This window comes from Trachypithecus francoisi, unplaced genomic scaffold (genome assembly GCF_009764315.1).
Source record: "Trachypithecus francoisi isolate TF-2019V2 unplaced genomic scaffold, Tfra_2.0 Lachesis_group0, whole genome shotgun sequence".
NCBI classification, from domain to species: Eukaryota; Metazoa; Chordata; class Mammalia; order Primates; family Cercopithecidae; genus Trachypithecus; species Trachypithecus francoisi.
The window spans coordinates 46,539,140-46,566,878 of record NW_022681453.1 but is presented as its reverse complement, the minus strand read 5'-3'; the positions used below and the strand labels follow the sequence as shown (position 1 = coordinate 46,566,878).

At 39.8% G+C, this 27,739-nt stretch overlaps 1 protein-coding gene and 1 long non-coding RNA gene across 5 annotated transcripts in view; one reads left to right on the top strand and one right to left on the bottom strand.

Moving 5' to 3' along the window:
* CNTN4 (contactin 4) overlaps nucleotides 1-27,739 on the bottom strand; it is a 1,029,443-nt gene that overhangs the window by 224,427 nt on the left and 777,277 nt on the right. The window lies entirely within an intron of this gene.
* LOC117083161 overlaps nucleotides 4,786-27,739 on the top strand; it is a 49,028-nt gene continuing 26,074 nt past the window's right edge. Inside the window, exon 1 of the long non-coding RNA XR_004436976.1 lies at nucleotides 4,786-4,968. This is a non-coding gene — a long non-coding RNA (uncharacterized LOC117083161). The remainder of the gene's footprint in view (nucleotides 4,969-27,739) is intronic.

The following is a 27,739-nucleotide window of genomic DNA, read 5'->3' as shown; positions in this document are numbered from 1 at the left end:
AAACCAGTAAAGCCATGGCAGAGAGATGCAGCTGCAGTGGACTATGATGGGCAGATGGAAACACTGTTCATGGGGGATAAAGAATGTTTCTTCCAACTATTTGTTAAAAATTTGGTATTTTAAGAAATCAAAGGTATCACCATATTTTACAAAGAGCTCAAACACACAAAGTTCATTTTAAAAGTGTTAATCCCTTGAAGCATGAATACCCTTTGATAGCCAAGTATAAAATACTTTCAGATAATGTAGAAAGCACATAAAAGCTAAAGAGACAACTATCAAAGTTCATGCCCAGTTTCAGAGAGAATATGGCTTTTTCTCAAGTGGCAGGAGAATAGAAAAAATCAGATGATACAACTCTTTCAGCTCCACACTTATACACGCTTCATACAAGCCCTGTGGGTTGATCCCAGGTTCTCTCTAGGAAGGAGTGTAGGTCCCATTGCTGGGGAGAAAATCAGCATCCAGGTCCTGTGGATTTGAATTCCATAGAGGTTTTTTGTCTCACCGTCATCTGTCACCAGCCTAAGAACATCCTGCTATTCTGTCCATATCAGGTTCAGGGTCACTCAAGGCCAAGCCACACAACGCTGCCAGATTAATCCTACTAAAGGGCAGCTTTGAGTCATGTCCCTCCTTCCCACACAAATCCTCTGTGAGTCCCACTGCCTCCTGGATTAAGTAAAATGCATCCAGCTCACATTCAAATCCTTCCATAACAGGACCCCAAGTTATTTAGTTTTAGCTTTCTACTCTTTACTCTTTGTTAATGTATACTCTGGGGGAGGATCCCTCAAGCTAGGAGCTGCAAAACTTTAGGGAGGCTAAGGAGGGGCATCTTTGATTAATGGATTCATACAGTACATAGTATTCCTGCAGGGGTCACTTTCAGATGCAAAGAGAAGACACAGTGGGAGGGTTGTGCCCGTCCATCTGGGCTTTAAGCAGAGAGCTCTGTTTTTGAAATTTGCACTTCCCCACAAAATTGTATTTTAAGAAAGGTTTATACTGCTAAGAAGGGTTGCTTAAGGTAAAGTGGAAAAATAGTCACTGATTCCCCTTGTGTGCTGGGTGCTTTTCAGTACCTCTGACAAGGCTTGTACACTCTCTTCTCAGGACATGTTTCCCCACTTTTACTTGTCTCAGCCACTATCTTTTGCAAAGAGCCATTTCCTGACCAGGAAAATTACATGTGGTCTCTCCTCAACAACAAAATAAGTGTTTGTTTCTTTTTTGCCTCATAGCAACCAGCACATTGTTTCACACATTGAAATTTGTTTTTATGTATTAGAATAGTTCAGTTGCTCATCTCTTCTCCATCTTCCAGGCTTGAATACTGCTTGTGGACAAGAATACATATGGCCAGAGAACATACACTTTACTTTCATGAAATCAACTTAGTAAGCGTTAGTTGAATTGAAGTGGAATTCCAAATGCCAGAAGTTTCCTGGAGCAACAGTATTATTGCTGAACTCCAGGCCCAATGTGTTAGTTGAGAAAGAAGTCGCCTGTAAATAAGAAAGTACATTTCTTTCATCAGACCATTGATGGTAAATCAAATTCACCGAAATCAGAGGAGGGAAAAAAATAACAATAACAACAAAAAATCCTTAGACTATCAAAATACGTATTTCAAATCGGAATGCGTGAGCCCCTTTCCTTAAAAATCCTTCCCTTTCCATTTATTTCTGACTCTCTGGTGCAGTTTTGCTGAGTTTACTAAGTGGCAGAAAGAAAATACAACAGATTAGCCAAGAGCGAGAAGGACTCAGTAAAGGCAGAAAGGAAAGGATGCAGCAGTGAAATTAGTCCACCTGATGTGACTTACACTAAATGACATATGTTGATGAAAACTAGAGTTACCAGATGACACCCGTGTGACCCGGCCACTGGCCAGATCACAGTTACTCAAAGGTGACAGGAACACCTGGACTGAATAAGACATCTCTATGCACAAGGAAAATTAAACTGGATCCAGTGAGCAAGATATTTTCGTTTACCTTCAGTAAGCCTCCATCTTTTAAGTACATCAGCAGAACCACAACTTTCCTACTTCTTTACATTTTCAAAACACTTGCATATCCATTATCTCATTTGGTGCCTCTGACAATTTTTACAAATAAGTAGAATAAGGATTAGTTCCATGGGAGAGACAGGAAAAGTGAGATACAGAAAATGACATAAGCTATTCCAAGACCACACAGACTATCAGTGGAATTAGATTTGGGATTAAAACAGACATCTCTTGAGACCATGACAAAGAATTCTTTTCCTATGCCAGGAACCACTGCAACAGAAACCTTCAGCTTAACTAAGTCAATGACATGGCAGTCCAGCAGTGATTACCCTGACTGATGTGCCAGCCCTATGGTTGAGGCGGACTGTGGTAGGGATCAGGACAACCTTGTTTTCTTTTGTATGCCACAGTATCTAACCCCATAGTGACATTCAAGAGTACTCAGAATTTCAGGGAACTAGGTGACTAGTTAAATCCTGAAATATCAGTCTTGTACGTGTCACTTGTAGCATCAGCACTTAAAGATATTTCCTAAAGAAATTTTGACTGGACAAATCATAATTAATAGAAATTTTGCTTTTTCTCACAGCATAACGAAAATCTGTCTTATTACTTTAAGCTATGCAAATTCTGTGAAGAAAGAAAAAAGAGGATTCAATATGGGAACTAAAATGGATTCTCAGGAATAATGAAAAAATGCTGAATGGTGGAAAATGTCAATTTAACTCTAATTATTTACCTTTTTTAAGGCTTCAAGCAGTAATATGACTGACTGAGCAAGCTTTCAACTCCCACACAAGTTAACAATACACAGCCTTTTTACCAGATTATTAAACAAGTCCACATTCTCCTTAATTAAAGTTGTGATCTAAAATTCAGACAACTGACATTTAAATCGTCAGCACAAATTAACCCTTAATCAAATGTGCTAAGAAAATACCAATTTTCGGCCGCGCGCAGCAGCTCACGCTTGTGATGCCAGCACTTTACCAGGCAGGCGGATCACCCGAGCTCAGGAGATCGAGACCAGCCTGGCCAACATGGAAAAACCCCATCTCTACTAAAAATACAAACAATTAGCCAGACGTGGTGGCAGGTGCCTGTAATCCCAACTACTTGGGAGGCTGAGGCAGGAGAATCGCTTGAGCCCAGGAGGCGGAGTTTGCAATGAGCCGAGATTGCGCCACCACATTCCAGCCTTGGCAACAAGAGCAAAACTCCATCTCAAAAAAAAAAAAAAGAAAGAAAGAAAAATAAAATGCCAGTTTTCATTATGGCCCAAGATGCTTTCCCGCTTCCCTGCGTCTTGCTAATGTTCCTGTGAAACCAATAACAAAAGCATTTGGTCTGTTTGTCTATAAAGAATGGAACTATCCTTCTCAAAATAAAGGTATTTTCTTCTTTTATCTGGACCTTTAAAAACAAAAAAGACCATCACTGATTGCAATGGTCCGGTTCAGGCTTGAGGTACAGTGGAGAGGACCAGATGAAAGATTAATCATCCATGAGTTTGGCTTTATTACCAGGTTTCCAGAAAGGCACTTTTCATCTTCTTAGCAATGCTTCATCAATTGGTTTTTGGGGCATGGCAGTCATCCTTCCTCCAAGGCCAGCATAGAGATGGGAGTGAGTCACAGGAGACGAATCATATCACTTAATCTCACAGGACACAGCGATTGGTTCAGTAAGGATCACATGACTTAAATCAGCCAATCAGAGATTTTTAAAATTCAAACAACAAACGGGTCTTTTTTCCTCTGGTTTAAGACTCCAAAACAGAAAGCACAAATGGCCCATGCTCATGTCTAATATACTTTTGACAAGTTGGTCAGGGAGAAGAAACTAGGACTCAGAGTTGACAGAGAAGTGAGTACAAGTGGTGGCTGAATTCCTCAAGAAAATTTACTCAGAAGAAATTCTATTCAGGTAATATGCTTTAAAAAAAATCAATAAATTAGGCCAGGCGCAGTAGCTCATGCCTGTAGTCCTAGCACTTTGGGAGGCCGAGGTGGGCAGATCACAAGGTCAGGAATTCCAGACCAGCCTGGCCAATATGGTGAAAGTCCATCTCTACTAAAAATACAAAAATTAGCTGGGCGTGGTGGCGGGCACCTGTAAGTCTCAGCTACTCGGGAGGCTGAGGCAGGAGAATCGCTTGAGCCCAGGAGGCGGAGTTTGCAATGAGCCGAGATTGCGCCACCACATTCCAGCCTTGGCAACAAGAGCAAAACTCCATCTCAAAAAAAAAAAAAAAAAAAAAAAAGAAAGAAAGAAAAATAAAATGCCAGTTTTCATTATGGCCCAAGATGCTTTCCCGCTTCCCTGCGTCTTGCTAATGTTCCTGTGAAACCAATAACAAAAGCATTTGGTCTGTTTGTCTATAAAGAATGGAACTATCCTTCTCAAAATAAAGGTATTTTCTTCTTTTATCTGGACCTTTAAAAACAAAAAAGACCATCACTGATTGCAATGGTCCGGTTCAGGCTTGAGGTACAGTGGAGAGGACCAGATGAAAGATTAATCATCCATGAGTTTGGCTTTATTACCAGGTTTCCAGAAAGGCACTTTTCATCTTCTTAGCAATGCTTCATCAATTGGTTTTTGGGGCATGGCAGTCATCCTTCCTCCAAGGCCAGCATAGAGATGGGAGTGAGTCACAGGAGACGAATCATATCACTTAATCTCACAGGACACAGCGATTGGTTCAGTAAGGATCACATGACTTAAATCAGCCAATCAGAGATTTTTAAAATTCAAACAACAAACGGGTCTTTTTTCCTCTGGTTTAAGACTCCAAAACAGAAAGCACAAATGGCCCATGCTCATGTCTAATATACTTTTGACAAGTTGGTCAGGGAGAAGAAACTAGGACTCAGAGTTGACAGAGAAGTGAGTACAAGTGGTGGCTGAATTCCTCAAGAAAATTTACTCAGAAGAAATATTCTATTCAGGTAATATGCTTTAAAAAAAATCAATAAATTAGGCCAGGCGCAGTAGCTCATGCCTGTAGTCCTAGCACTTTGGGAGGCCGAGGTGGGCAGATCACAAGGTCAGGAATTCCAGACCAGCCTGGCCAACATGGAAAAACCCCATCTCTACTAAAAATACAAACAATTAGCCAGACGTGGTGGCAGGTGCCTGTAATCCCAACTACTTGGGAGGCTGAGGCAGGAGAATCGCTTGAGCCCAGGAGGCGGAGTTTGCAATGAGCCGAGATTGCGCCACCACATTCCAGCCTTGGCAACAAGAGCAAAACTCCATCTCAAAAAAAAAAAAAAGAAAGAAAGAAAAATAAAATGCCAGTTTTCATTATGGCCCAAGATGCTTTCCCGCTTCCCTGCGTCTTGCTAATGTTCCTGTGAAACCAATAACAAAAGCATTTGGTCTGTTTGTCTATAAAGAATGGAACTATCCTTCTCAAAATAAAGGTATTTTCTTCTTTTATCTGGACCTTTAAAAACAAAAAAGACCATCACTGATTGCAATGGTCCGGTTCAGGCTTGAGGTACAGTGGAGAGGACCAGATGAAAGATTAATCATCCATGAGTTTGGCTTTATTACCAGGTTTCCAGAAAGGCACTTTTCATCTTCTTAGCAATGCTTCATCAATTGGTTTTTGGGGCATGGCAGTCATCCTTCCTCCAAGGCCAGCATAGAGATGGGAGTGAGTCACAGGAGACGAATCATATCACTTAATCTCACAGGACACAGCGATTGGTTCAGTAAGGATCACATGACTTAAATCAGCCAATCAGAGATTTTTAAAATTCAAACAACAAACGGGTCTTTTTCTCCTTAGAGACTTATTTTACCTTCCTTCCTCCATTTACTAATGGCCTCTTCTTACCATTGTTCCTAAGCCCCCCTTGAAAAATGCTTGTGTACTAATTTCCTATCCATCTGCTACCACTTAAAATAGTTCCTGGTAAAAGCTGGTTCTCAGAAATGGTGGATTCTTCCCAATGACTCTTGTAATTCTTTGAAGACAATAACAAAAAGACTTGCAAGAAAAAAGTTAGCTTCAAGAAAAATTAAAGGAAAAAAGTGGGCATCTGATGATCACTGCTCTTTACGGAACATCTAGGCAAAGCCATGCTTTGTTCTATTTTAAAATAAATATCTTTACCTTGGGTGTGTTAAGTATTATTTATAACTGGTCAAGTATCTACTCTAGAACTTGGAGTTAGACATACATGGTCTTGAAACCTTGGTTTACCACTACTTTTGAGCATGGGAAAGTTACTTAACGTATCTAAGACTCAATTTTCTCATCTGAAGAATGGAGATAATAGTAACACACTGTAGGATGGCTGGGGGATCAGATGCAATACTGTAGGCAGATTGCTAATTATATTCAGCACAGTGTCGAGCACATGCTAGCACTCAATAAATGTTAATGTTTATTATTATTATTGTTGATAAGGCAGAGATGGTGAATGGAATCATTTGATGACTTACTTGTTCCTTCAAATTCATTCTGAAGACCTATTCTAAATCATCATCTACTTAATATTATCAGACCAGGTCAGAATTTATAATGAATAAAGGTACCCTAATATCTTATCATAGGCAGTATTTTATTTTCCTAAAATTATTTTCATGTATGTTACTTCATTTGACTCATCTCTTGGAGGTAATAATCCTGCTTTCCAGAAAAGAAAATGAGGAACAGAGAGAAAAAGTGACTCATTAAAACTTAACATTAAACAAAGCCAGGACAGAAAATTAAATCTTGTGATCATTTATACAGTGTTAGTATGCTTATTATGCTAACAAATAGAAGTAGCAAAAATTACAAAATTAATATGCTCTCTCACTTTCAAAAAACTGAGATCTGGGAAGAAACTGGGAATGCAGCCATGAGGTGGAGTGTGGCCTGGTAATAATAAACAAATGCTGTAATTGAGAAACTTAGCGGTTAAATTTTGCTTAGAGTTCATGTATTACAGATTATAGCTGAAAGCATCCTAGGAAAAAATCTGCAGAGAGAACTTTCTAAAGAAGGATTCAATACTTTCTTGTTTTATTATTTTTTCTTCTTCTTTTTAGTTAGTAAGTGATTAGGGCAGTACTGAAACCTATCACCCTAGATTTTTACCTACTGATTTTTTCTTATTGTAAAAGGCAGTGGAAAAGGCAAGAGGTAAGTAGGTATCTTCTGTCTAACTCGGTGATCTTGGCCAAATCACTTCATCTCTCTAAATCTCAGTTTTCTCACATGTAAAGAAAGGATAACAACCCCACCTTAGAGTCTTAATGACCAAATGAGACTTTGCATGTAAGAACACTTTGTAAACAAAACGCCAAGCAAAGGTGAGAAATCATTAACAGACAGGGATTGCAAATAGAGTCCACTACAGAGCCCTGCCTAATTGGTATTGGCTATCCAGGTGCTATGTTAGGGTTTTGAGAATGCCAGAGACTAAGAGGAAAAAGGAGTTTTAATTAATCTATGATAACTGCCATGAGAGCAAGACAGAGTACTGGAGACACGTGTGGCCAATATTTAGGCCGCTGCTCTGCATAAGTGAGTAGTGGTTTTAGGATAAGGAGAGGAGAGTGCCTGGAGAGGCATGTGATCAGAGGCATAGTGTTTCACTTCTGTGCTCCTACAAAATGCAAAAGTCTGTCAAATGGATATCAAAACTGCAAACTAACATCCATGAGAGATGGATTAAGATGATTATAGCATAAAAATTTACACTTGCAACCATGTCTTTGCCATAGAAAATGCTCCCTGTATGTGGATGTAAATAAATGTTAATTATCCCTCTGTAATAGTGGCAAAACAATACAAAACTGATGTTCTTAACAAATACGTTGTACTCACCTTCGATTTCTAGCTTTTTGTCTGTCACTTTAAATTGGCAAACTGTTTGACTGATGTTTAATAATTGACACAGCTTATCTTCCTTTCTCAGGCTCCCTTCCTACTCAATTGCCAGCATTTCTAGTTGCTACAGCAACTGTAAACATTAATGATTATTCCAACACATCAAGGAGATTGAAACACATTCTTAAGTTAAAAGTTCCCCCAGGGGAAAAAAAAATCCATCTCTGGCAAGATGGAAAATATTATATGATTTAAATTCCCTGGTTATTGTATTTATTACTGATAAATACACAAATCTATTTCTACAGGTTCGCATAGGTAATGACTTTTCTCTCCCATCTGACTAACAAAAAGAGTCATGGGAAATTGAGAAACTCTGTTTTCTCCAGTGTAAGGGAGGAAGAATTCATCTAGATAAATGATAAATAAGGAAACCTGTGGGGGAGTTTTGAAAGCAACCTCTTGAAGTCGCATGGCACAGAACATTGTTTCACATGATCTGGGTGCAAGCTGAAGTCCTTCCACGTAAAGTCTCAGTAGCTTCAAGAGTAAAATTGGGGTGATGGTATCTGTCCTAACCATGTGTGTCACCTTAAACTGAAAAACATAAAAAAAAAAAAAATACATGAGATCATTACTGTCATTTGTTAAAAAATAACCAGTCTATCCTTGGAAAGAAACTGGAAATAAGTGGTAAGATCTGGAAAATAGCTGTGTTCTGTTTACCATGCTAATGTAGAACATTTAAAAAGTGATTGCTGGCCAGGTGCGGAGGCTCATGCCTGTAATCCTAGCACTTTGGGAGGCTGAGGTGGATGGATCATGAGGTCAGGAGTTCTAGACCAGCCTGGCCAACATGGTGAAACCTGGTCTCTACTAAAAATACAAAAATTAGCTGGGCGTGGTGGTGTGCGCCTGTAATCCCAGCTATTTGGGAAGCTGAGGGAGGAGAATCGCTTGAATTCGGGAGGCAGAGCTTGCAGTGAGCTGAGATTGCACCACTACACTCCAGTCTCAGCCACAGAGCAAGACTCTGTCTCAGGAAAAAAAAAAAAGAGTGATTGCTAACATTCAAAATGGAAAGATTTCACATAAGATTTCACACATACGGCTTCTCATGAGAAACCATGAGACCAGGCACTACTGAACCTGTATTTCTTCAAGGCAGTAACTGGTCGGAGATGAGCAGTGACTGGCCTGTTTAAAAGAAGCATGTGGATCTCCACCTGACTCACATTATCTTATTCATTAACATTCTTACCTGCCTGGCTGGCCATAGAAGACAACAGAGTTTGTGAATTCTGGCTGAACCCTTTTCATATATCACATGCATTCCTAAGGCAAATCCTCCTGACGTCCATCAGTCCCAACCTTATTTTATCCCCTGATCTTCTTTTGTAAAGTAGGGGACAGCCAATGTTTGTGCACAACTTCAGTGGACAAGTGCTGGACAAGTACTTCTTTGTCCTACTTTGTACAAATTAGTACAAGTACTACTTTGTCTACAAGTGGACAAGTACTTCTTTCTGCTCCCATCAGTGATTGCCCAGCCGTTGGGGTCCAATGACTCACTAAGGGAAGCTTAAATGGAAAGCAAAACTTCAGAAGTCACCAAAATCTTGTTTTCCTTAAAGCCTAAGGTTTTCCCATTCTCCTTTAAAAAAAATTAGTGTGGCAAAATATATATGAGTTTACCATTTTAATCATTTTTAAGAGCACAGTTCAGAGCCACTACATCCATTCACAATGCTGTGCAACTATCACCATTATTCATATCCAAAACTTTTTCATAAATCCAAACTGAAACTCTGTATCCATTCTGCCAGGTTTTAAATTACTCATTCAACAAAGGCTTCATGTGGGCCTATTAGGTATAGGCATTCTTCTTGGCACTAGGGACACAGTGGGATGTATTCACTGTTTTAGGAGAATCAAGTTTCTTGAATCCTGCTCATGTTTCCAGGACAGTGGATCTTGTTGTGCATGGTATACACCTCTTACATCTAGAAATAACTATTCAGGATGAGATCCTGGGGTGCAACCCTACTTTACAATAAGATGACAAGTAGACATCATTTGTTTTTGGTGTCTAGCTTCCTGACCTGGTAACCTCATTCGAATCCTTTTTAAAATCAGGAATCATTTCTCCCCGACTCTTAGTAGATGCTATACAAGTGAGGCTAATCTCCATTCTGGCTCCAGGAATAGACTTATGTCTTATGGCTGCCCAATCAGCATTTTCTATCCAGCACCACCCTCATATCCTCCATTCACCATAGCTGGTTTAAGAGTGGGCATATGACTAAAGTTAGCATATAAAGGCCAATTTTGAAGCTTTTGCTAAAATTACTGGAAATGAAGCATTTTCTCCTTTCTGCTGAGCTACCTTGCAGTGAGAGGCAGCTTGTGCAAGGCAAAGCCAAGAGATGGATAGAGAGATCCTAACACTATCATTTGGGAACTAAAATCTCGTTGTAGTTAACAGGACTTTTATGCCAATAAATTCCCATATTTATTTAAGCTCATTTGAGTTGGATTTTGGCACCTGCAACCAAAAGAATCCCAATTAACAGAACACTTAAACAACAGACATAGTATTGAAGAGTATTACATAATCTTTTTTTTCTTTTGAGATGGAGTCTCGCTCTGTCGCCCAGGCTGGAGTGCAGTGGTGTCATCTTGGCTCACTGCAAGCTCCACCTCCTGGGTTCCCGAGTAGCTGGGACTACAGGCGCCTGCCACCATGCCCGGCTAATTTTTTGTATTTTTAGTAGAGATGGGGTTTCACCGTGTTAGCCAAGATGGTCTCGATCTCCTGAATTCATGATCTGCCCACCTCGGCCTCCCAAAGTGCTGGGATTACAGGCGTGAACCACCGTGCCTGGCCATATTACATAATCTTAACAAGTACCCAGTGGGCAACAACACGGGGACTTCTGAAAATGTTTTCAAACTCTACCTTCTCAATTCTTTTTAAAACAAAATCAACCCCCTTGTCCTTCCATGAGTCCTGCTCTGCTCTAACATATCCCTGGAATCTCTGCTTTAATTCTTCTGCAGATTTCTACCCAGCCTCACTGTAAGTGAAAAACACATAATTTAAAAGCCTATGCTAACATTTTATTATTACTTTTTTTGAGGCAGGGTCTCACTCTGTTGCCCAGGCTGGACTGCAGTGATATGATCATAGCTCATTGAAACCTCAAATTCCTGGGCTCAAGTGACCTTCCTGAGTAGCTAGGACTACAGGTGTATGCCACTATGCCCAGCAAAATTTTTTTTTTATTCTTAGTAGAGATGAGGTCTTGCTATGTTGACCAGGCTCCTGGGTTCAGGCAGTCCTCCTATCTCAGCCTCCCGAAGTGTTGGGATTACAGGTGTCAGCCACTGTGCCCAACCCTGTGCTAGTATTTTCGATACAATGCCACATTTGCCAATTGTTAGTTGTGTGGTCGTGGGCAAATCACTTCAACTCTCTGAGTTGTTCTGGGAGTCAAGTCGGCCCTGGTAAGAGCATGTGGGCAGCGAAGACAGGCAGACAGCATTCCTTAAGAGTATCTCTATAGATGATCTCTTCTGACGCATGGTGGTGGAAATTCAGGAGAGGAGCAAAGGGTGGGATAAGGGAAAGTGTTTCTCAATAAAAGCTCTGAGCATGAGTATTCAACATTCACCTGATATTTACTAGGCAGTCATGTGTCAGCACACTGTGAGTTTGCACAGGACATACAAAGCGGGCAGTAAACCACAAATAGCCTGGTTATCCTGTAAAGAAGAATATGTGGCTAGGGCCAGGGCTAAGGTCTGCACAAAGTTATATTCAGGCAGCGTCAACAACACAGAGCTATCACCTCCTGATGTGTCATCTTCAGTTGTAAAGGACAAGATACATATAATTTTAGCATTCTTGCAACACTTCAGATCACAAATTGCTTGGTGAACATTGATTAGCTGACCCTCTTTGATGATGCCTGACCCTAGAGGCACTTATTTAGCTTGTGGCAGGAGTTTGAACTTTTTTTTTTGCTCTTCATAAGCTTCTTAACCAGGACCTAATTAGCAAGGGGTGATCTCAGTCTTTAGCTGACTCTCTGCTTGTGGATGATTACAAGTGCCTCTTACTGACCTCTAAGGGGATGGGTGCCAAGGTCACAGTTTAGCTATTAGAAAAAACTGCCAAGTCTATCTTTCTTTTGTTTTTTTTGCAACGTTTGCCTTTTCTCTCCTGATAATAACAAAAAGCTGAACAAAGTAAGGGTGCACTCACAAAATTCAGCCCAGGGAACTGTGGTCAACAAGCTGAGAATATATAAGAACAGGAATGGACATATGAAAGTTATTCATTTATATAATATTTATTTATTTATTTATTTATTTATTTTGAGACTGAGTTTCACTCTTGTTCCCCAGGCTGGAGTACGGTGGTGTGATCTTGGCTCACTGCAACCTCCGCCTCTAGGGTTCAAGCGATTCTCCTGCCTCAGCCTTCCTGAGTAGTTGGGATTACAGGCATGCACCACCACACCGGGCTAATTTTGTATTTTTAGTAGAGATGGGGTTTCCCCATGTTGGTCAGGGCGGTCTCGAACTCCCAACCTCAGGTGATCGGCCTGCCTCGGCCTCCTTAGTAATAATCTCTAAGTAAAAGTGGCATAAACTGATTTGGGAATAAGAACCAGTTATTCTTGGCAGTGTACAACTCAACAGCTAGGAACAAAGGGGTCCAAATTTACTTGAGAATAGCAATATTTTTAAATGTGTGCCATTAAATACTGGTTTAGTCCAACATAAAGAGGTATACCTGATAAAATCATGTGGACAAATATGTTGGGGAGATAACCGGTGTTGCTAATAAAGACATACCTGAGACTGGGTAATTTATAAAGGAAAGAAGTTTAATTGACTCAGCATTCTGCATGGCTGGGGATGCCTCAGGAAACTTGCAATCATGGTGGTAGGGGAAGCAAACATGTCCTTCTTCACATGGTGGCAGGAAGGACAATGAAAGTGAAGGAGGGGTAAAGCCCCTTATAAAACCATCAGATCTCATGAGAATTCACTCACTATCATGAGAACAGCATGACAGCAACTGCCCCTATGATTTAATTACCTCCTACCAGGTTTCTCCCACGACATGTGGGGATTATGGGAACCACAATTCAAGATGAGATTTGGCTGGGAACACAGCCAAATCATATCAACTGGGTTGAAAACGTTGGTCTTTACTACAGGATTTCTCCAAATCTTATTAGCATTGTAAAATCTCCAAGAGGAGAATCTAATATTCAGCATTTCCCAGATCTATTTAATCAAGGAGGACCTGCTCCCACACTCTTTTAAGGAACAAGGGTTGATTACTGAAGACAAAAATGACATCTCTATGATCACGCTGTCATAATAATTCAGATGCCATTAATTAAAATATCTGATTAGCTCAGCTGCCTTTAGTTGACATCTATTTTGAAAAAGCCAAGTTATGAAAGATCTAAATGAGATGTATAGGAGAAGAGGTTTGAAAAGGTATTGTAGCATCAAGGCTAAGTGCATGAACCTTGAGGAAGGCAAATCTTAGTTCTCCGAAAACAGCTCAAGATACATCACTGACTCTCTGTGAGCATCATATGTAGAATGGGCATACTGACTGTACTTTACTTCCAGGATTGACCTGAGCATTTTACCTCTTTTGCTGTTCTCAACATGTCTGTAATGAAACTGCAATCCCTACTTTTGAAAACTGTTTTCAAACCATATGAAAAACCCGCTTGTCTTACACTTTTGGGACCTAGAATTGGTAATTTTAAAAGTTGCTAGAAGTGGGAAACCATAAAGAAATGCCACATGTATGTCATAAACATTTTATGAAATTTATAACATATAGTTTATATATTTATATATAATTTATTTTTATTTACGAATACAGTGATTTTTAGACAATTTATTGTCAATATTTTCATGTAATAACAATGTAACTCTTACCTTTTATTTATTTATTTATTTATTTTTTATTATACTTTAAGTTCTAGGGTACATGTGCATAACGTGCAGGTTTGTTACATATGTATACTTGTGCCATGTTGGTGTGCTGCACCCATCAACTCGTCAGCACCCATCAATTCGTCATTTATATCAGGTATAACTCCCAATGCAATCCCTCCCCCCTCCCCATGATAGGCCCCAATGTGTGATGTTCCCCTTCCCGAGTCCAAGTGATGTCATTGTTCAGTTCCCACCTATGAGTGAGAACATGCAGTGTTTGGTTTTCTGTTCTTGTGATAGTTTGCTAAGAATGATGGTTTCCAGCTGCATCCATGTCCCTACAAAGGACACAAACTCATCCTTTTTTATGGCTGCATAATATTCCATGGTGTATATGTGCCACATTTTCCTAATCCAGTCTGTCACTGATGGACATTTGGGTTGATTCCAAGTCTTTGCTATTGTAAATAGTGCCGCAATAAACATATGTGTGCATGTGTCTTTATAGCAGCATGATTTATAATCCTTTGGGTATATACCCAGTAATGGGATGGCTGGGTCATATGGTACATCTAGATCTAGATCCTTGAGGAATCACCATACTGTTTTCCATAATGGTTGAACTAGTTTACAATCCCACCAACAGTGTAAAAGTGTTCCTATTTCTCCACATCCTCTCCAGCACCTGTTGTTTCCTGACTTTTTAATGATTGCCATTCTAACTGGTGTGAGATGGTATCTCATTGTGGTTTTGATTTGCATCTCTCTGATGGCCAGTGATGATAAGCATTTTTTCATGTGTCTGTTGGCTGTATGAATGTCTTCTTTTGAGAAATGTCTGTTCATATCCTTTGCCCACTTTTTGATGGCGTTGTTTGTTTTTTTCTTATAAATTTGTTTGAGTCCTTTGTAGATTCTGGATATTAGCCCTTTGTCAGATGAGTAGATTGCAAAAATTTTCTCCCATTCTGTAGGTTGCCTGTTCACTCTGATGGTAGTTTCTTTTGCTGTGCAGAAGCTCTTTAGTTTAATTAGATCCCATTTGTCAATTCTGGCTTTTGCTGCCGTTGCTTTTGGTGTTTTAGACATGAAGTCCTTGCCCATGCCTATGTCCTGAATGGTACTACCTAGATTTTCTTCTAGGGTTTTTATGGTATTAGGTCTAACATTTAAGTCTCTAATCCATCTTGAATTAATCTTCGTATAAGGAGTAAGGAAAGGATCCAGTTTCAGCTTTCTACTTATGGCTAGCCATTTTCCCAGCACCATTTATTAAATAGGGAATCCTTTCCCCATTTCTTGTTTCTTTCAGGTTTGTCAAAGAACAGATGGCTATAGATGTGTGGTATTATTTCTGAGGACTCTGTTCTGTTCCATTGGTCTATATCTCTGTTGTGGTAGCAGTACCATGCTGTTTTGGTTACTGTAGCCTTGTAGTATAGTTTGAAGTCAGGTAGCGTGATGCCTCCAGCTTTGTTCTTATGACTTAGGATTGTCTTGGCAAGGTGGGCTCTTTTTTGGTTCCATATGAACTTTAAAGCTGTTTTTTCCAATTCTGTGAAGAAAGTCATTGGTAGCTTGATGGGGATGGCATTGAATCTATAAATAACCTTGGGCAGTATGGCCATTTTCATGATATTGATTCTTCCTATCCATGAGCATGGTATGTTCTTCCATTTGTTTGTGTCCTCTTTGATTTCACTGAGCAGTGGTTTGTAGTTCTCCTTGAAGAGGTCCTTTACATCCCTTGTAAGTTGGATTCCTAGGTATTTTATTCTCTTTGAAGCAATTGTGAATGGAAGTTCATTCATGATTTGGCTCTCTGTTTGTCTATTACTGGTGTATAAGAATGCTTGTGATTTTTGCACATTAATTTTGTATCCTGAGACTTTGCTGAAGTTCCTTATCAGCTTAAGGAGATTTTGGGCTGAGACAATGGGGTTTTCTAAATATACAATCATGTCATCTGCAAACAGGGACAGTTTGACTTCTTCTTTTCTTAACTGGATACCCTTGATTTCTTTCTCTTGCCTGATTGCCCTAGCCAGAACTTCCAACACTATGTTGAACAGGAGTGGTGAGAGAGGGCATCCCTGTCTTGTGCCAGTTTTCAAAGGGAATTTTCCAGTTTTTGCCCATTCAGTATGATATTGGCTGTGGGTTTGTCATAAATAGCTCTTATTATTTTGAGGTACGTTCCATCAATACCGAATTTATTGAGCGTTTTTAGCATAAAGGGCTGTTGAATTTTGTCAAAAGCCTTTTCTGCATCTATTGAGATAATCATGTGGTTCTTGTCTTTGGTTCTGTTTATATGCTGGATTACATTTATTGATTTGCGAATGTTGAACCAGCCTTGCATCCCAGGGATGAAGCCCACTTGATCATGGTGGATAAGCTTTTTGATGTGCTGCTGAATCCGGTTTGCCAGTATTTTATTGAGGATTTTTGCATCGATGTTCATCAGGGATATTGGCCTAAAATTTTCTTTTTTTGTTGTGTCTCTGCCAGGCTTTGGTATCAGGATGATGTTGGCCTCATAAAATGAGTTAGGGAGGATTCCCTCTTTTTCAATTGATTGGAATAGTTTCAGAAGGAATGGTACCAGCTCCTCTTTGTACCTCTGGTAGAATTCAGCTGTGAATCCATCTGGTCCTGGACTTTTTTTGGTGCGTAGGCTATTAATTATTGCCTCAATTTCAGAGCCTGCTACTGGTCTATTCAGGGATTCAACTTCTTCCTGGTTTAGTCTTGGAAGAGTGTAAGTGTCCAGGAAATTATCCATTTCTTCTAGATTTTCTTGTTGATTTGCGTAGAGGTGTTTATAGGATTCTCTGATGGTAGTTTGTATTTCTGTGGGGTCCGTGGTGATATCCCCTTTATCATTTTTTATTGCATCTATTTGATTCTTCTCTCTTTTCTTCTTTATTAGTCTTGCTAGCTAGCGGTCTGTCAATTTTGTTGATTTTTTCAAAAAACCAACTCCTGGATTCACTGATTTTTTGGAGGGTTTTTTGTGTCTCTATCTCCTTCAGTTCTGCTCTGATCTTAGTTATTTCTTGCCTTCTGCTAGCTTTTGAATGTGTTTGCTCTTGCTTCTCTAGTTCTTTTAATTGTGATGTTAGAGTGTCAATTTTAGATCTTTCCAGCTTTCTCTTGTGGGCATTTAGTATAAATTTCCCTCTACACACTGCTTTAAATGTGTCCCAGAGATTCTGGTATGTTGTATCTTTGTTCTCATTGGTTTCAAAGAACATCTTTATTTCTGCCTTCATTTCGTTATGTACCCAGTAGTCATTCAGGAGCAGGTTGTTCAGTTTCCATGTAGTAGAGCGGTTTTGATTGAGTTTCTTAGTCCTGAGTTCTAGTTTGATTGCACTGTGGTCTGAGAGACAGTTTGTTATAATTTCTGTTCTTTTACATTTGCTAAGGAGTGCTTTACTTCCAATTATGTGGTCAATTTTGAAATAAGTGCGATGTGATGCTGAGAAGAATGTATATTCTGTTGATTTGGGGTGGAGAGTTCTATAGATGTCTATTAGGTCCGCTTGGTGCAGAGATGAGTTCAATTCCTGGATATCCTTGTTAACTTTCTGTCTCGTTGATCTGTCTAATGTTGACAGTGGAGTGTTGAAGTCTCACATTATTATTGTATGGGAGTCTAAGTCTCTTTGTAAGTCTCTAAGGATTGGCTTTATGAATCTGGGTGCTCCTGTATTGGGTGCATATATCTTTAGGATAGTTAGCTCTTCCTGTTGAATTGATCCCTTTACCATTATGTAATGGCCTTCTTTGTCTCTTTTCATCTTTGGTGGTTTAAAGTCTATTTTATCAGAGACTAGGATTGCAACCCCTGCTTTTTTTTGTTCTCCATTTGCTTGGTAGGTCTTCCTCCATCCCTTTATTTTGAGCCTATGTATGTCTCTGCATGTGAGATGGGTCTCCTGAATACAGCAGACTGAGGGGTCTTGACTCTTTATCCAGTTTGCCAGTCGGTGTCTTTTAATTGGAGCATTTATTCCATTGACATTTAAGGTTAATATTGTTATGTGTGAACTTGATCCTGCCATTATGATATTAACTGGTTATTTTGCTCGTTAGTTGATGCAGTTTCTTCCTAGCCTCGATGGTCTTTACATTTTGGCATGTTTTTGCAATGGCTGGTACCGGTTGTTCCTTTCCATGTTTAGGCTTCCTTCAGGGTCTCTTGTAAGGCAGGCCTGGTGGTGACAAAATCTCTAAGCATTTGCTTATCTGTAAAGGATTTTATTTCTCCTGCACTGATGAAACTTAGTTTGGCTGGATATGAAATTCTGGGTTGAAAATTCTTTTCTTTAAGAATGTTGAATATGGCCCCCACTCTCTTCTGGCTTGTAGAGTTTCTGCCGAGAGGTCTGCTGTTAGTCTGATGGGCTCCCTTTGTGGGTAACCTGACCTTTCTCTCTGGCTGCCCTTAAGATTTTTTCCTTCATTTCAACTTTGGTGAATCTGGCAATTATGTGTCTTGGAGTTGCTCTTCTGGAGGAGTATCTTTGTGGTGTTCTCTGTATTTCCTGAATTTGAATGTTGGCCTGCCCTACTAGGTTGGGGAAGTTCTCCTGGATGATATCCTGAAGAGTGTTTTCCAACTTGGTTCCATTTTCCCCCTCACTTTCAGGCACCCCAATCAGACGTAGATTTGGTCTTTTTACATAATCCCATACCTCTTGCAGGCTTTGTTCATTTCTTTTTCTTCTTTTTTCTTTTGGTTTCTCTTCTTGCTTCATTTCATTCATTTGATCCTCAATCGCTGATACTCTTTCTTCCAGTTGGTCGAGTCGGTTACTGAAGCTTGTGGATTTGTCACGTATTTCTCGTGTCATGGTTTTCCTCTCTGTCATTTCATTTATGACCTTCCCTGCATTAATTATTCTAGCTATCAATTCTTCCACTCTTTTTTCAAGATTTTAGTTTCTTTGCGCTGGGTACGTAATTCCTCCTTTAGCTCTGAGAAGTTTGATGGACTGAAGCCTTCTTCTCTCATCTCGTCAAAGTCATTCTCTGACCAGCTTCGATCCATTGCTGGCGATGAGCTGTGCTCCTTTGCAGGGGGAGATGCGCTCTTATTTTTGAATTCCAGCTTTTCTGCCCTGCTTCTTCCCCATCTTTGTGGTTTTATCTGCCTCTGGTCTTTGATGGTGGTGACGTACTGATGGAGTTTTGGTATAGGTGTTCTTCCTGTTTGGTAGTTTTCCTTCTAATAGTCAGGACCCTCAGCTGTAGGTCTGTTGGAGATTGCTTGAGGTCCACTCCAGACCCTGTTTGCCTGGGTATCAGCAGCAGAGGTTGCCGAAGATAGAATATTGCTGAACAGCGAGTGTACCTGTCTGATTCTTACTTTGGAAGCTTCCTCTCAGGGGTGTAGTCCACGCTGTGAGGTGTGGGGTGTCAGACTGCCCCTAGTGGGGGATGTCTCCCAGTTAGGCTACTCAGGGGTCAGGGACCCACTTGAGCAGGCAGTCTGTCTGTTCTCAGATCTCAACCTCCGTGTTGGGAGATCCACTGCTCTCTTCGAATCTGTCAGACAGAGTCGTTCGGGTCTGCACAGGCCTCTGCTGCTTCCCCTGTTGTTTTTTAGCTGTGCCCTGTCCCCAGAGGTGGAATCTACAGAGACAGGCAGGTTTCCTTGAGCTGCTGTGAGCTCCAGCCAGTTCGAGCTTCCCAGCGGCTTTGTTTACCTACTTAATCCTCAGCGATGGCGGGCGCCCCTCCCCAGCCTCGCTGCTGCCGTTTTGGTTAGATCACAGACTGCTGTGCTAGCAATGAGGGAGGCTCCATGGCCATGGGACCCTCCCGGCCAGGTGTGGGTATAATCTCCTGGTGTGCCCGTTTGCTTAAAGCGCAGTATTGGGGTGGGAATTATCCGATTTTCCAGGTGTTGTGTGTCTCAGTTCGCCTGGCTAGGAAAAGGGATTCCCTTCCCCCTTGCGCTTCCCAGGTGAGGCAATGCCTCGCCCTGCTTCAGCTCTGGCTGGTCAGGCTGCAGCAGCTGACCAGCACTGATTGTCCGGCACTCCCCAGTGAGATGACCCCAGTACCTCAGTTGAAAACGCAGAAATCCCCGGTCTTCTGTGTCACTCGCGCCGGGAGTTGGAGACTGGAGCTGTTCCTATTCGGCCATCTTGCTCCGCCCCTCCCCCTCTTTTATTTATTTTTAAAGTTGACAGTGGACTAGGGTTGTTATTTTCACATAAGCTACGTTCATCACACATTGACAACTCTCATTTACGGTTTTGGTTTCCTCATAAAAGATTTGTGACAAGATCTGAGTACAGAATTATACTAGAGTATGATTTATAATTGTCTTTTATTTAAAAATAAACTTGTATAATTGTCCATAGAACCTTTAATTTTTGTATTGACTTGTTTTTCTTGAGCCTTCTCCAAAGGACTGCATGTAGTTTTTGTGGAAATGACAGCTCTTGCCTTTTGAATTTTTATTTCATTAATTTATATAATATTTAAAGTTTATAATTATAAGTAAAACTGGCATAAACCGGTTTGGGAATAAAAACTCATTCTTGGCAGCATCCAACTCAACAGCTAGGAACAGAGTGCTCCAAATTTACCTGAGAGTAACCTATCAGCCATGAACCTTCAGCTTGCCACAGGCAACAGTCATTATGCATTATGGAAGGAATGAAGAGACTGTTTATCCAGAAAGTTAGTTAAGGGGAGGTGGGTTGAGAGAGCCTGTACAGTGCTTTAAAAGAAGCCATATTCTGCTTTGTTGTCCCTTAAATAGACTCTTGCTGATTAGACCATATAGTCTCTGCATATGCTTCCAATACAGGCATTGTTTGTTGACTTCTAATTGTAGTTGATTCCATTAGGAGAGAGTAATGGTGGGATTTTGCAGGCATGATGGCAGATCAGTACAGATAGATAAGGGGAAAGAGATCATTTTTGTAAGTGTCCCTCAGTTACATAATATGGGTAATTGCCCAGTCCACGTGAAACAGGACATTTCAAACTTTTCCACCGAGGCGTCCTTACTGGAACAGCTGAGTGAACACACACTTCTGAAGGGTCAGAAGGCAAACACCAAAGCAGCCTACTGCAAGCTTTGGACTGGGTTTGGACTGGGGTTGCAATGGTTGAAGGTAGGGAGAGTTGGTTTGATGCAGGGTATATTTTGAAGGCACAGTGGTCAGGATTTGCAAACAGATTGAATGGTGGCATAGAAATAAATAAATAAATAAATAGGGACTATCCCCCAAATTTCAGTCTTGAGCCACTGGATGAATGGAAGTGCCCTTTCCTGTGACTGGGAAAACTACAGGAGAATAAGATTTAGGAAGCAGATCAAATGCTCAGGTTTAGTCATATTAACTTTGAGATGCCTACTAGACAACCACATGAGAAGATGAGCAGGAAATGGATATGTAAGTCAAGTATTTAGGAGAGAGAGGGGATGAGATCGACATTTATAAAATATCAGTATAAAGATGGCATTTGAAGCCATTGGACTGGATGAAATCACTAGGGAGCAAGTATACAGAGAGATAAAGGCCTGGGTCTTGAGCCTGAGGACACTTATAATTTACTTTAAAAATATGGGTAGATGACAGGGAAATGAGAAGCCAGCAAAGAAGAAGAAAATGGAAATCCAGGGATTTAAAGGGGGTACGAAGAGAGTTATAGCCCAAAAGCCACATGAAGAAAGTATTTGAGAAGTTTAGAGAGAGCAGCTGTATTGAATGCTGCTGATAGATAAAATACTATGAGAACTAAGAATTTATCAGCCTTAGTATTGTGGCCATCACTGAAGATAGCCATTTTTGTGCAATTCTGGGGAAAAGTCCTAATGGACTGAGGGTAAGAGTCAGTGAAAGAGAAGATGTAGAGATGACTCTTTGGTGCAGTTTTGCCATAAGAGGAGCATAGAAATTGAGCAATGGGGTCACGGGAGTTTCTTATTAGTTTAAAGCAGGAGATGTTGCCTCATTGTTCGAATGCAGGTAGGAATGATGTAGCAGCGAAGGAAAATGTATCTAACGCAGGAGAGAGGAGTAAAACAATAGCTAGAGTGAAGTTCTTGAGTGGGTGAGAGGGAATGCAATCCAGTGCCCAAGTGGATAGGGTTTATCTTAGATTGGAGCCCGGAAAGATTTTGTGTTTGGGTTCAGTGGGAAACACAAAGAATCCACCACCACAGCTACTGCCCAAGATAAAGACACCAACATCTCTTAAATTTGGATTATTGCAGCATCTATTTCATGGTTATCTTCACACAGCCCTGTTCTGCTGCAACCCATAACCTGCACTCTTAAAATAAAAGAGTGATATATAAGCTCAATTCCTAGAAGAAGACCTCATGGTTTTCTATTGCCCTTATGTTGAAGAACACAATCTTTAAAATGGCTTCAACAATGCTCAGTAAGAATATTTTAAATGATGATAAAGGCTCAATACTTTCTCTTAATAACATGTTCTTGAAAAAAACATGAGGACAGCTAGCTTCTTTACTTATTTATTTCTAGTTTCAATCTGTTTTAAAATCATATATGTGACCTAATTAATCCTTTAACAGTCAGCTTTCAACACCTTTGATCAGCTTCTTACTGTGATATAAAAGATTAGATCCTATTCCTAGGACTAAATCACTTACTAGCCATTTCCTTGGTGAAATGTTTAATATTGTGGTCAATGGAGGAAGAATAGAATTCCTAAAAATGATCATGTTATCATGAGTGAAATGTATTTTTAATAACTTCAAGGCACAGCTACTTTCAACTTAGTCCTTTCTATTCCTTACAGATTATACTTCTACTACATAACAAAGAGCCTCTGACCCACAAAATATTAAAAGCTTTCTTCACAAAGGGTTGAGGAAATAACCAAATCCCCAAGCCAATGGCCAAATATAGTTTGAGGGTTGGAGCCAAATTGGGAATAATAAATTAATCTCTTTGTCGATGGCTACAAATGGAACTCTTGACTCGGTCTTCATAACTCTGTAGATAATTATAGTGGGAATATTAAAATGAAAATAATCCTAATCCTCTTTTATCTGTAAATGTACCACACTACCTTTTCTCGGATGTGATGGTAGGGTTGGAAAAATAAAGATATATGAGTGATTGTAGGATATAATAATGTCACAATATGAGGCAATTTCAATGAGGGTTGTAGTAACTCTAACTACATTGGAAGCTTTGCACTATATATTAACACATCTGAAAAACTGGGTTAAAAGTTAAAATCTACCCAGATGTAACTCTTTTGATCCAACTTCTTTGGGCAATGCAAACAAAGGCAGATATTTTGACTTAAATGCTGTGACAGCATTAACCGTCATATTATCTTCACCAAGAAATCTAGTCCAATGATGAGACTGGTATCAGTCATCTATGATTCTGAAAGATCCTTGAGTTTTTTCCTCACTCTTTGGTTTCATATGATAATGCAGAATAGAGAAGGAGAGAAGCTGATGGAAGAGAAACAAGTACCCTAGCCCTGAGCACAGAAACAGGAAGCATCACCTCTTTAGCAATTAGAAAAGAGTAATAGTGTCATAGAAATCGCTTTTCAGTTGACCTTATGCAAGCCTTTCACTTAACACAGGGAGGTCATACAGCAAATTGCTAGAATACTATTAATAGAACCTAGGTCTTCTGTTCTCTGGTCCAGTATTCTTACTCCAGCAGTCTCGCTTAAAAATTGGGAGACTGAACATTTACAAAAATCTAGTCTTCTAACTTTTCTAAAAGAAGGAAGAAGGTGGGAGAGGAGGAGAAAGAAGGGGAGAAGGGGAAGGAGGAAGAAAGAAAAAGAAAAGATCTGAGTTTATACTCCCATGTTACAACAGTGGGTAAAGGGTTAAAATTCTTCCTCTCTATGGACAACTTTATCTTGGGTTAACTTTCTGGCTTTGTTACCCTGGAAACCTGGTAAGGTGAAATGTCGGCCACATAAGCAGGCTATGTTGTTATGATAAGAATGACCCGGGATTGGTAAGCTGAATCTGGCTGGAAGGACTGCAAATGAACACATCTGATGAGAAGTTACTGGGTTGGGCTTCCCTGAGTGTGGTGACACATAGTGAGGAGGCTTGACCCTCCTCCTGGGGATTTTGGAAGCTGTGCCTATAGGAACATTACAAGAGATCTTGGCTCCTATTTAAGACATAGACCTTCTAATCAGGATACTCTACACTTAGCTACACAAGTTTAACTTCTTTGCTCTTGAAATAACACTTGGGAAAAGAGAAAATTAAAAAAAAAAAGTCCCTAGATTGCTATTTGGACTGTTCCAGGGACTCCCATTGAAGGCCAAGGCCTGGCACTGCTCTGTTGGCATACACTGTGTTCTGTCTCTAAGTGAATCAGATGTCAAGTGTAACCCATGAAAATCAAGTCAGTTTGATTGTCTAGTTGAGGCTAAGAGCACCCCCTTGGGTGCACTGTAGCAACAATGCCCTGCCCCTTATTGATGAGATGTGTACTCTCTACTTCCTCAGGGTCCTCCCATCCCCTATTATCTTACATCTGGCTCACTCCAATTCAACTGCAGTGTAGTCCTTGAAAATTTAAAAGCCCTCTTCTAAATTCCAGGTGGGGTAAGTAAGTTATTTCTACAGTAACTTGACAAGGAACCTATCAAGACAGGCAATAAACCCCTCAATATTTATGAACTTTAGAGGTACAAAAATCATTCACCAACAGTGATTCCCACTTTGTCTTTTTTTTTGATAAAAGCAAAAAACTTGCCATTCTGACCTAGTGGGCTTCCAATTTTCTCTTTCCTGCCCTCAGTTTTTATCTGCATCTAAGGTATATTAACAAATAATCCAGCCAGAATCTTAAAGGCACTTGTGAGTTACTTCAGAGAACTCTTTTTTAAAGCAATTAATTGGAAAATGGATTTTGAAAACACCTTTAGCTATTATATCATACTGCAATTCCTTTGTAGATTTGGAAAAAACAATGTTTTCAAAATAAGTGGGCTCTATTTCCAAGGATTTGACATAACAATTAGGACTATATCTCTTAAATAAAAATTGAAGGTGTATGTCAAGATATTTTTTTAAACTGGTTACAGGCTGTCACCAAGCTAGAGGAAGGAGGCCATTAGCACGACATTCATCATTCAGTATTTCCAGGAACTTCATTTGAGAGAATAATCTACTTGCTTTAGTTTTCATGAACCCCCTATGAGTTACAGATGCCAGATGTCTTTTCTCTGGCTGTCTCTCTGATGACAGGCCTAGTGGCACATAAAAGCAAAAGCGGTCGGTGTTGGGGAGGAAACTCACAGCTTACGGTGGGACAGTCCATTATTAATGGAGAAAGTCATAGAGTAGTTAATGTATGCATGTCAGACTTTCCAACTTTCATACAGTCCCCTTGGGAAGTGGTGCTGACAGATGTGTTGAAGGCAGAACTGCAAGCAGAGCAGATAGTCAGCAGGGGATCATTAGTCTGCTTCAAGAGCTGGGGCTCCTGGGTGATTAAGAGGTAACAGCTTACAAGAGCTATGCATAAATTACACATCCCAGGGTCAACACCCAAAATGCTTCTTAATTTTTTTTTTTTTAAACAAGCCATAGGGTCTGAATGGCAAATATATTCTATGAGTCTGTCAACAGAAACTCTTAAAACTTAAATATTTCTCTAATCCATGCTCTATAAAAGCAAATTGATTCTACAATTAATTTATCCTGGAATGTTTCCCAGCTTCTATTGGAATAGGAATATGGTAGACTATATGTGAAAGGGTGACCAGAAGAGCCTTTTGTCTTACTCAATAACTCACTTTAAAGATACCTGTATACAGTAAAGATGAGAGTTTTTAAAGCTAGGATTGTGGAGGATTAATTTTAGTCTTACCCAGTTTTATCTTTTAATGGGTGCCTTCATTCTCATTCTCATAATGGAATTTCAGTATAGCCACACAAAAGCTTATGTACTTTAAGCTTTATGGATCTACTTTGATATTCAAACCAGAGAGGTCACATGTGGTACTTAACAGTGGGACACCTTCCATGTGGTTTCTTGAATGAAACTGCTCATGGTCACAAAACTGACAGAACAGCATTCTCTGTCTTCCTGTAACACACTTAGTCCTGAACCTCTGCATTTAATTCAGACTCGATTCTTAATTGTTTATGAGCTATCTGGAATGCTAGCACATGATGAGATGACTTATAATAATTGCATTTTTCCTGTTAAAGATTGCTGCTGGGTACATGGGACTTTGTTGAAAATAAAAGGAGAAAGTCTACCAGTGGGAAGCAAATTTGGTATGGTATCTGCTACCAACTAAAACATGACATATTTCAGATCACAGCCACTTGCAGGCTGTGGATCACTGACTCTCCATCTTCCCTCTACATTTCACTGGCTGGTTTTTAGTGACAAACACCACATTTCCCCAGTTGAGATAAGTATGGAAATGAAAATAGAAGCTGTGTCAACTTGAATTTAAAGTCTTGTAACCTGAAAATGAACTGGCCCTCTTAGCATAATGCACTCCCCCTCAAGCAATTTTCTTAACTAGGCTACAGTGCCATTTGGGAACGGGGGTGTTTATATGTATATTTTCTCATTCCCTGCAGAAAACCAAGTAGTCAGAGCATTGCTGTGTGCAGATTTAATGCACATCACTGCACACTTGCCCCAGTAACACCGTGCGGGCCTGCCACTGGAGGTTCAGAACAGCTCCAGGCAGGAGCAAAGCGGATTACTGCCAATCCAGGCATTTTTAGTGATACCCGTCTCTCCAGGCAGGAAAGCAAGGACAGCTATTTTAACCTGAGTATCTGGAATGATTCTCAAATGAAAAAAGAAGTAATAAAAGAACTATATGGTTTGCAGGAGACCAATGTGTCCATGCATTGTGGAAACTCCTCCACATAATGCAAACATCTTCCTCCCCGAAAGGCTAGTACAAAAAACGCCTTTTTTGGAAAAAGAGGTAATTAACAACAGAGAACCATGTAAGATCTGAACTGGAAGCCACCTTAGAAATCACTAAATTCAACCATAGAAACCATTCTTTTAACATTTTTGTTACATATATTTTCTAACATTACGAAAAACAAAAGTAGAAAGCATGGTATAATGAACCTTCATGTATCATCACCCAATAATTAAAAACCTTGTTTCATTCTTATTTGTCTCTACATCCTCTGTTAAATATAATATTGGCTGTCATTAAGCAGATCATAGAAGTATCTTTTTTATTATTATATTTTAAGTTTTGGGATACATGTGCAGAACATGCAGGTTTGTTACATAGAGTATACATGTGCCATGGTGGTGTGCTGCACCCATCAACCCATCATCTACATTAGGTATTTCTCCTAATGCTATCCCTCCCCCAGGCCCCACCCCAGAAGTATCTTTTTACCCTTCATTATGTTTTTATTTTTTAATTTTGTTTTTGTATTTTTAATCTGTAATATGGTATATTTTGAGCAAATACTTATTTTGGCTTACTTTGAGTTCCCTGTACTTTTAAAACTTCTATCTCATTTTATATACATATCCTAAAGTGTTTATTCATGAATTGTTGAGTAATGCCATGGTTACTTAATATCTCAGGTATTTTTCTCATCCATAAAAGGGGAATACATAATACCTATATCAGGTTTTTGTAAGGGGTAAATGAGTTAATATATGTAAAGCTTTTGAAATAGTGCCTACATGTATTACTCACTATATAAGTGTTACCAACATTCATAAATAAGAGAGAGGCATTCCCTTTTTGCTGTCTTTGTCAAGTTGTAGTGCCAGGATTATTCTCATTTCATAAAATAAACTGGTAGTTTTTCATCTTGTCTTTGCTGTGCCACAAATTATTTGGCAAGAGAATTACACTGAAACTTTAAAATATTTTCTTTATAAAATGTATAGACCAGAGAACTTGGA